This window comes from Lissotriton vulgaris, chromosome 7, assembly GCF_964263255.1.
Source record: "Lissotriton vulgaris chromosome 7, aLisVul1.2, whole genome shotgun sequence".
Lineage (NCBI taxonomy): Eukaryota > Metazoa > Chordata > Amphibia > Caudata > Salamandridae > Lissotriton > Lissotriton vulgaris.
Window position 1 is genome coordinate 1,297,456,334 of NC_141695.1, and position 11,136 is coordinate 1,297,467,469.

Here is an 11,136-nt window from a genome sequence, read left to right on the forward strand (position 1 = left end):
AAAAGTTAACAAATGTTTTTGCCTGTGTCGAATATACTGTTTTTTTAGTTTTTTTTTAGTTTTGGTGAATCGGCCACAATGCTATCTTTGCGGACATTGGCTACGCAATTGTACTATCGGTCATGTTGCGGCTAATACCCGGTAAGTGTATTCAATTTTATTTTATGCTGTAGCTGTACTTTTTCCCACAGGTAAGCACACTTTTCTTTTTTTCTAACGTGTTTGAAAAGTATTTGTATTACTGCTCGTTATGTTTTTCCTATGAAATGTGTTTGTGTTTGAAGGATTCGTATTGTGCTTGGTTATTTTTTTAATTTCTTTTTTGCTTTGCAATTTATTGTAAATATAGAGCTTAGTGTTTTATTATATTTATTATTTGCAGTTTTTCGCGAAAGTGCTGTTCGTGTGCTTTGGGGGGAATGTACCGCATTTCAATTCGTCAGGGTGGGGCACGCTTTTGATTTAATTAGCGGTAAGCGCCATCCTTAGCAGAGTTCGGACCTTAAGGTAAGTGCTGTATTTTAATAATGTTTTCAAATTTGTCACTATTCGATGTATTTTGTGGTTGTTTTTCCTTTATAGGTTATTGCAGAAGCTTCGGTCAACGGAACTTCCAGGTAAGTGTCATTTTTGGCTAACTTAATTTATACGATTCTTATTGTGCTTTGTTTTTGTTTGTATTTATTTTTAACTTTGCAATATATTGGAAATATATAGCTTATTGTTTATTATATTTATTATTGGCTGTTTTTAGCGAAAGTGCTGTTCGTGTGCTTTTGGGGGAATGTACCGCATTTTAATCCTTCAGGATGGGGCACGTTTTTGATTTTATTAGCGGTAAGCGCCATCTTTATGAGATTTTGGACCTTAACCCCTTCACTGCAGTGGCAATTCCGACGCAGTGCTAGGGGGTGGCGCACGGCTCATCTGCGCTTGTGACGGAACAGCTCTGTCACGCGCCTTGGGTGAGCTGTGCTTGTGACGGAACGGTTCCGTCACGAACGCGCCCGCCCAATAGAACGCGCCGGGCCGTGACGGAACCGTTCCGTCACTAGCACAGCTCAGCCGAGGTGCGTGACGGAACGGTTCCGTCATAAGCGCCGAACGGGTTAAGGTAAGTGCTGTATTTTAATAATGTTTTCACATTTGTCACTATTCAATGTATTTTGTGGTTGTTTTTCATTTATAGGTAACTGCAGAAGCATTGTTCAACGCGACTTAATTGTTATCCAATTCGTATTGTGCTTGGTTTTTGTTTGGATTTATTTTTAACTTTGCAATTTATTGAAAATATAGACCTTATTGTTTAGTATATTTATTATTGACTGTTTTTAGCGAAAGTGCTGTTTGTGTGCTTTTTGGGGAAGGTACTGCATTTCAATAAGTCAGGGTGGGGCACGTTTTGGATTTAATTATCGGTAAGCGCCATCTTTAGGAGAGTTCGAAGCTTAAGGTAAGTGATGTATTTTAATAATGTTTTCAAATTTGTCTCTATTCGATGTATTTTGTGGTTGTTTTTCCTTTATAGGTAACTGCAGGAGCGTCGTTAAACGGGACTTCCAGGTAAGTGTGATTTTTGCCTAACTTAATTGTTATCCAATTCGTATTGTGCTTAGTTTTTTTTTGTATTTAATTTTTAACTTTGCAATTTAGTGAACATATATAGCTTATTGTTGATTATATTTATTATTGGCTGTTTTTCGCGAAAGTGCTGTTCGTTTGCTTTTGGGGAATGTACCACATTTCAATACGTCAGGGTGGGCCACGTTTTTGTTGATTTAATTAGCAGTAACCGCCATCTGTCGGAGAGCTCGGACCTTAAGGTAGGTGCTGTCTTTTAAGAATGTTTTCGAATTTTTTTAAAAACTTTTGATGTTTGGGAAATTATAACAGTAGTAGGTGCTCTGTTTGCCAAGTTTAACCCATCTTATTTTTTGTGCTCCTCAACTATATTTTCCAGTTTGTTTTCCAAGTCTTCACAGGCTCGTGTCCAGCTCGTGTCGCCTCTATCAGGTCTTCACAGGCTCGTGTTCATCTTGTGTCGCCTCGGTACAGCGCATGCTGTTTGCCAGAGTCAGGTAAGCCATCTTGTGTTTTTGGCTCTTGTAATGTATTTTTCTGTTTTTGGACTCTTTGTTTTTCAGGTCGTCCCCGGCTCCTGTGTGTATCGTGTTGTCACGGTGCAACCAATAATGTTTGCACGTGCAAACTTTACTTTGTGCTCCTCTAATGTACTTTGTTTTTCTTTTGCAGGTCCATCTCGGGTCGTGTCGTCTCCATGAAAAACATCTTATGTCTTGTGCTCTTTTAATGGGCTTTTTCAGATCTATCACAGCTCGTGTCGTCTCTGTGCGGTCTCTACGTGGAGTCTGGTAAGAAATTTTGTGTTTAGTCCTCTTGTATTGCTTTGTTTGTTTGCCATTTAGTACACCGGTTGTGTCCAGCTCTTGTCCGGCTAATGTTGTCTCTGTACAGTGCCTGGTGCTTGCGCGTGTTACATAGTGTTTGCAACAACTTTAAGGTTTGTTTTGTTTCTTTTCAAGGTGGTCTCTCTGCTCATCTAAAGTATTTGTATGTTTGTTTTCCAGCTCTTCCCAGGCTCGTGCCCAACTTGTGTTGCCTCTGTCAAGTCTTTACAGGCTCGTGTCCATCTTGTGTCGCCTCTGTACAGCAGATGCTGTTTTCCAGAGTCAGGTAAGCCATCTTGTGTTGTCTTGTGCTCTTTTAATATGCTTTTCCGTTCCTTTTCCACATCTATCACAGCTCGTGAATTCTCTGTGCACGGATGCTATTTGTGTGGAGTCTGGTAAGCCATCTTGTGTTTAGTCCTCTTGTAATGTATTGCTTTGTTTTTTTGCCATTTATTCTACAGCTTGTGTCCAGCTCGTGTCCGGCTACTGTTGTCTCTGTACAGCGCCTGGTGCTTGCGCGTGTTACGTGTTTTTTTGTGCTCCTCTGAAGTATTTGTAAGTTTGTTTTCCAGCTCTTCCCAGGTTTGTGTCCAGCTCATGTCGCTTCTGTGCAGCTGGTGCTGTTTGCAAGAGTCAGGTAAGCAATTTTGTGTTTTTCTTTTTTATAATATTTTTTTTTCTGTTTCTTATATCTTGCAATGTATTTTACAGTTTCTTTTTCAGGTCTTCACCTTTTTACAGTTTATTTTTCAGGTCTTCCCCTGCTTGTGTTGTCTCTGTTCAGTGGATAGTGTTTAGCGCGTGGTAACCTGTCTTTTGTGGTACTCTAATTTGATTATTTGTTTATTTAGCAGATTGGTTCTGGCTCGTGTCGTCTCTACGGCAGACATGTTGTTATTTTTGCTCTTTTAATACGTTCTAAAGTTTTTTTTTTACAGTTCTACCCTAGCTCGTGTCATCTCTGTGCAGCGGCTGCTATTTGCGTGGAGTCTGGTAAGCCATCTTCTGTTTAGTACTCTTGTCATGTATTGTTTTATTTGTTTTACATGTCTGTTTTGCAGGTCAACTCCAGCTCGTGGCCGGCTGTGTCGTCTCTGCTGCGGCTGCTGTTTGCGTGTAGTCTGGTAATCCATGTTCTATTTTGTGCACTTGTCATTTTTGTTTTGTTTGTTTTACATGTCTGTTTTCCAGGTGAACTCCGGCTCGTTTGTGGCTCTCTCGTCTCTGTGTAGAGGCTGGTGTTTGCGTAAGTCAGGTAAGCCATCTTGTTTCTAGGCTACTCTGATGTATTTTTAGGTTTGCTTTATACGTCTATCCAATATCGTGTACTCTCTGTGCAGCAAAGTGTTTAAGGTAAGCAATCTTGTGTGCTGTGCTCATATAATGACCTTTTAACGTTGTTTTATACACTAAAGCTAAGATTATTTTACTCCTTCACATACGGTGTTTTACTTTTCTCGGATTGAATTGAACTGCACGTTTTCTTTTTTTTTTACAGCTTGGTGCCACATCGCTTTCAGACTAACACCATGCTTTGTGATTCAAGTTAGGCAGAAGCGCACATCCCCACTAATGATTCTAACAACTCACAACCTCCACAATCCTTTCATTCTTAGGGACAGCCTCCTATCTACAATTAACATACGGCTAGACAGCGACATCCTCACTAACAATTAAATACACTTCGTGCCTAGACATCCCTTTCATTGTTACAAGGAAGCACAGCACCCAAACATTAACATACGGCTACACAACATCTCACCTACATGCTGTTCTTCAACACTGAGTGTTGCCCTCCTTTCTTATTTAATTTAAGTAACTGCCATATTTTTGCTTTCAAGGTATTTAAACAAGAAAAGCAACCGTCAGAAACATTTCTTGAAACACCACCAACCGGTATACTTCGAGAGAGCTGACATATGCCTGTTTCCAAAAACAGTAAGTAACTTAGTGCATAGCAAAATAAGATAGGCTCTCGTATCAGCGTGTTTGCATTTCTTTGTACTTCTTGCTTTGCTTTCTGTACTTGAAACAATTTTATAGCTCCGCTTTGCTTACCATGCTTTACGTGCACGTTGAATTACATTACATACTTTTATAGCAAATTGTGTAAATTACTTTAAAAGAACGTTCACCAGCATGCAACTGTTTTAATTTCTTGGAAAAAAAGTCTACATCTGTTCCTGATTTTTAAAAAAAGGGATACAATGTATTTGGAAACTAGTTTAACAATTTCCATAGCGGTAACAAAGTACTTTTTGGGAGAATGTGTCGCATTTAGATGGCTTCCTTTTACAAATTGTTCTCTCATGTTCAGTTTACAGACAAAATTATTTACATCTGTGTACATATGGTGCGTTTCTTGTAGTTACATTACTTTCATTTACTAATTGCTCTTTACTAATCGCTCTTTAATACTCGCACTTTACTACTCACACTTTACTACTCGCACTTTACTACTCACTCTCTAATACTCTCTCTACTACTCCCTCTAGTATTTAGTCTACAACTCTCTAATACGCCCTACTCACTCTACTACTCACACTCTACTAATCACTTTCTACTACTCTCTACTCTACTTACTCTACTAATAAATCTCTATCTACTACTCACTAATTACAACTGTAATAACACTATAATTATCATTCTACTACTCTACTACTATACTCCTCACAACTGTACTACTCTTCTGCTCACTCCACTACTCGCTCTTTACTACTCGCTCTTAGCTACTCGCACTTTACTACTCGCTCTTTACTTCTCGCTCTTTACAAATTGCACTTTACTACTCGCCCTTTAATACACACACTTTACTACTTTCACTTTACTACTTACTCTAATACTCTCTCTACTCCTCCCTCTAGTACTCTACTACTTACTCTACAACTCTCCAATACTCCATACTCACTCTACTAGTCACTCTATACTACTTACTCTATTAATCACTTTCTAATACTATCTACTCACACTCTGCTAATAACTCTCTACTCTCTACTACTCACTATCTACAACTCTAACTCTATAAGACTCATTCTACTAGACGCTACTACCATACTCACTAATACTCTCTACAACTCTCTACTACTCACTCTTTACCACTTGCTATTTACTACTCGCTCTTTACTACTCGCTCCTTACAAATCACACTTTACTACTCGCACTTTACTACTCGCACTTTACTACTCGCTCTTTACTACTCGCACTTTACTACTCACACTTTACTACTTGTACTTTAATATTCACTCTCTAATACTCTACTACTCTCTATACTACTCCCTCTAGTACTCTACTACTTACTCTACAACTCTCTAATACTCCCTACTCACTCTGCTAGTCACTCTCTACTACTTACTCTATTATTCACTTTCTACTACTCTCTACTCACAGTCTACTAATCACTCTCTACTATCTACTACTCACTATCTACAACTCTAACTCTATACTACTTGTTCTACTACTCCCGACTACTATACTCACTAATACTCTCTACTACTCTCTACTACTCACTCCACTACTCACTCTTTACTACTCGCTCATTACTACTCTAACTTTACTACTCACACTTTATTACTCACTCTCTAAAGCTCTCTCTACTACTTCCTCTACTACTCAACAACTCACAAATGTTCCCTACTCACTCTACTACTCAATCTCTACTACTCTCTACTAATCACTCTACTACACTCTAGTCACACTCCACTATTCACTATACTCACTACTCACTATACTACTCTACAACTCACTACTACTCACTCTCTATTAATAACTCTATTACTCTAGTACTAACTCTAATATTCTACAACACACTCTCTACTCCTCTACTACGCGCTCTCTAATAATAACTCTCTACTACTCACTATTACTCACTACTACTTACTCTACTACTCACTTTCTAATACTCTACTCACACTCTACTAATCACTCTCTACTACTATCTACAACTCTAATACCTCTATACTACTCACTCTACTACTCTACTCACCACTACTCTCCACTACTGTACTACTCATTCTCTAATACTCACTCTCTAATACTCTACTCTCAAATCATTATACTACTCGCTCTCTACTACTAACCCTACTACAACACATTTGCAACACATTAAGCTATTGTCATTGTAAATAGCAATGCCATTTATTCATCTGTTTTCTAAAGCAACACATACAGAAAAATGTGTCATTTACAATGCCAACATCTCTAGCTTTTGCAAAGGCGAGACCGTTGCATTGCAAATGGGTGTTCTTGTTGGGAGAGGGAAACTTACTCTTTTGCAGATTACCATAAGAAAGTGGCTACTTCTTGCTGTAGTAGTGACAGCTGGTGACACCTTGCTTTTCCTGGAGGAATTGCTTTGGGTGGATGACGGAAATATAGAGAGTATCCATTCTGCAGTATATTCAGTACCCATTGATCCTTTGTGATACTGCACCCATCTTGGACTTGGTAGGCGATACTTCCCTTCACTGGAGTGGGTAACGGCGACAGAGCAAGTGGCTGCTCACTGTTTGGTTGCATTCTTGGTGGTGGAGGAGGGTTGGCGATGGGTGATGCCCCTGGTAGTGCGTTCTGGTCTGGTGTTGCTGCCTCTGAGACTGCTGAGGGGTTTGAACCCTCTGATGAAACTGCCTGCGGTCAGAAGGTCTGTATCGGCAACAGACTTCCTCTTTCTTCTCCAGACCTACCGCTTAGAGTGTCCAGTTCTGTTTTCATCCTGTCCATTTCCTTGTCTGTGTGAGAGCCAAAAAGAGAGTAATCAGAGAAAGGAAGGTTTAGGATGCACTGTTGGGATTCCGGTTTCAACGCATTGAGCCATAACCAGGCTGATCTTCTAACACAGATGCTGTGCAAGTGAGAGTGTGCAACTAGAGATGGCCTCTCTGCTGCTGCACAAATCAACTAGTTCACCACCAGGCGCCCTTCCTGAAGAATTTCTTTGAAATCTTGGCGATCTTCCTTGGGTAGCTTGTCTTTGAAGCATTCTGAGGAGTTCCACAGGGCCCTATCATAGCGCCCCAGCCATGCTGAAGTGCTGGATACGTTTAAGGATGAAACTGCAGTGCCACAAACATTCCTGCCCCAAGAGTCCTGTGCTCTTCTCGCTTTGTCCGGAGGCAATGTTGAAGAGGAGGCTACTGCATGAGTTTTCTTTGCAGCAGCAATAATAACTGAATCAGGAGGAGGATCTGCTCTCAGAAATAGAGGGTCTTGCTCTGGAGGTTTATACTTCTTTAAGATCCTCGCTGGAGCCATTCTGAGAGATGCTGGAGTGGATGTAGTAATGTCATCCACCAGAGAAATTATAGAATGGTGTGTCGCTAAGTAAAGAAACTGTGAAACAATGAGATGTGTGTATGAGCGAATGCTGTCAAAGACATAGGCTTGAACAAATCCCTTCAGCCCACCTTGATGGCGGAGTTAACGTCATGTGGGAGTTGCTGATCATTCAGTGCCACAACCGGCCATGTATTACCGGTGCGAGAGTGAATGTCAGTGATCTTTAGCCATCTTGTCTGTGCTAAAAATGGAGTTTAATGGAAGTGCAGTGCTCTGGTAAAGGTGAAAATAAAATTAACTACATAGACTTGAAGAAACATCCAAAAGAAAGTCAGTGTGTCAAAGGTTAAAACACGCTAAGTAGTTGGACTACATTATGGCGCTATGTAGAGTGGTCGACATGTTTCAGCTATCGAGGGCATTGCCCCAGCTTTCTTCAGGACCTTAGATGTAGACAAAGCTACTGCAAATGAAATTAATGTGTAAAGTGACACATTACAATAAATGGACTGAAAAAAGCTACATATCTACCAGGAGTGTACCGCGGTTGGATGCCCACTGGAAAGAAAGAAGAGTATCTTCTTCCTAGAAAACAAGAATGTTTCACAATGACACTCTAAAACACACAACCGTGAAGGTACACAGAGACTATATTAACAAACACACCTGCATGAATAGTTTGCATTCAGCATTATACAAAAAGCATATTAGCTTAATCAACTGGAGGCATTTCCTCACAGTGATACTCACCCAGCTTTGTGTGGGTGAAGACCTCACCTCACCCGGCAACCGCTCGGGGGTATGAGGCCACGCTCTGTTGTGTGGAAAAAGGACACTGTAAGTACACAGCTCAGCAGTGCTCACTCAAATTAATCCACACATTACCCCAACAGACGTGTGTTAGAGACCCACTGTCACACCATATACTAGCCCACATACAAACCACTATTGAACACTTTTGAAAGCACACTGGCTACGATCTTGATATTTGTCCAGGGAACCAGCAATGATACTAATATGTGCCAGTAGGCAACTCTTATCTGGTTCCTGGAAAGCTATTTCAAAACACAATGTTAACATAAGTAGGGGGTCCTGCTAAGTGCCATCAGGATGGCTATCTTGGGCACCTTTAAACTAAATCTGACAGGATAGTGGCGCTGCCAAGGATCCCTCTCATCCTGTCTGTTCAGACAAAGATTGTACCGATCCATTATAAAGCAGGAAATACCTAATTCGGGGAAGAGAAATCAACCTACAGGTTACTGACCTGTCCGTCGGTGCCTCCGGTATTCGACCAAGCGGAAGTGGAGGTGTGTGACAAACCGAGCTTCACCCTTAAATAACCACTTACAATTGGATAATGAGGTATGCTGGGCGTTTACCCCGAGCAATCAGGATGCAAAGATTCCGGATGGAGGCGCGTCCTGAGACGCCGCTCCTTCGCGCATGCGCGGTACTTGGGAGCCGTCATGCCAATGTGCATTATAGCAGCGCAAGTCGCCATTTCTTTACAATCAAAGGGGAGACAGAGAAGTAGTGAAACATTCCATATCACTCGTGTAACATGGTGTAGTGCGAGCTGCATTTCTTTAGAATCAAATACAACAAGGGAGCAAGCCTCATTACTATGTAGCGAGTAAACTTTGAGTTCCATTATACATTGCCGGTTCCGCTATCGGAAGAAATGTACCTAGGACACCTAGTTGTAAGGTAACTTCAATGTTAAAAGAATTCCGATTTAACATCCCACGCTGTATGCACGTCATAAGAACAGTGTATTCCTACTGATCATGCGCGTTAACTCCCACTAGGGACATGATCGAGACAGACATGACACCCGTCAGGCTTGCTCCCTTGTTGTATTTGATTCTAAAGAAATGCAGCTCGCACTACACCATGTTACACGAGTGATATGGAATGTTTCACTACTTCTCTGTCTCCCCTTTGATTGTAAAGAAATGGCGACTTGCGCTGCTATAATGCACATTGGCATGACGGCTCCCAAGTACCGCGCATGCGCGAAGGAGCGGCGTCTCAGGACGCGCCTCCATCCGGAATCTTTGCATCCTGATTGCTCGGGGTATACGCCCAGCATACCTCATTATCCAATTTTAAGTGGTTATTTAAGGGTGAAGCTCGGTTTGTCACACACCTCCACTTCCGCTTGGTCGAATACCGGAGGCACCGACGGACAGGTCAGTAACCTGTAGGTTAATTTCTCATCCCCGAATTAGGTATTTCCTGCTTTATAATGGATCGGTACAATCTTTGTCTGAACAGACAGGATGAGAGGGATCCTTGGCAGCGCCACTATCCTGTCAGATTTAGTTTAAAGGTGCCCAAGATAGCCATCCTGATGGCACTTAGCAGGACCCCCTACTTATGTTAACATTGTGTTTTGAAATAGTTTTCCAGGAACCAGATAAGAGTTGCCTACTGGCACATATTAGTATCATTGCTGGTTCCCTGGACAAATATCAAGATCGTAGCCAGTGTGCTTTCAAAAGTGTTCAATAGTGGTTTGTATGTGGGCTAGTATATGGTGTGACAGTGGGTCTCTAACACACGTCTGTTGGGGTAATGTGTGGATTAATTTGAGTGAGCACTGCTGAGCTGTGTACTTACAGTGTCCTTTTTCCACATGACAGAGCGTGGCCTCATACCCCCGAGCGGTTGCCGGGTGAGGTGAGGTCTTCACCCACACAAAGCTGGGTGAGTATCACTGTGAGGAAATGCCTCCAGTTGATTAAGCTAATATGCTTTTTGTATAATGCTGAATGCAAACTATTCATGCAGGTGTGTTTGTTAATATAGTCTTTGTGTACCTTCATGGTTGTGTGTTTTACTGAGTGTTATTGTGAAACATTCTTGTTTTCTAGGAAGAAGATACTCTTCTTTCCAGTGGGCGTCCAACCGCGGTACACTCCTGGTAGATATGTAACTTTTTTCAGTACATTTATTGTAATGTGTCACTTTACACATTAATTTCATTTGCAGTAGCTTTGTCTACATCTAAGGTCCTGAAGAAAGCTGGGGCAATGCCCCGATAGCTGAAACATGTCGACCACTCTACATAGCGCCATAATGTAGTCCAACTACTTAGCGTGTTTTTAACCTTTGACTCACTGACTTTCTTTTGGATGTTTCTTCAAGTCTGAGTAGTCAATTTTATTTTCACCTTTACCAGAGCACTGCACTTCCATTAAACTCCATTTTTAGCACAGACAAGATGGCTAAAGATCACTGACATTCACTCTCGCACCGGTAATACATGGCCGGTTGTGGCACTGAATGATCAGCAACTCCCACATGACGTTAATCTCCGCCATCAAGGTGGGCTGATGGGATTTGTTCAAGCCTATGTCTTTGACAGCATTCGCTCATACACACATCTCATTGTTTCACAGTTTCTTTACTTAGCGACACACCATTCCAAAGACCTGGTCTGCTC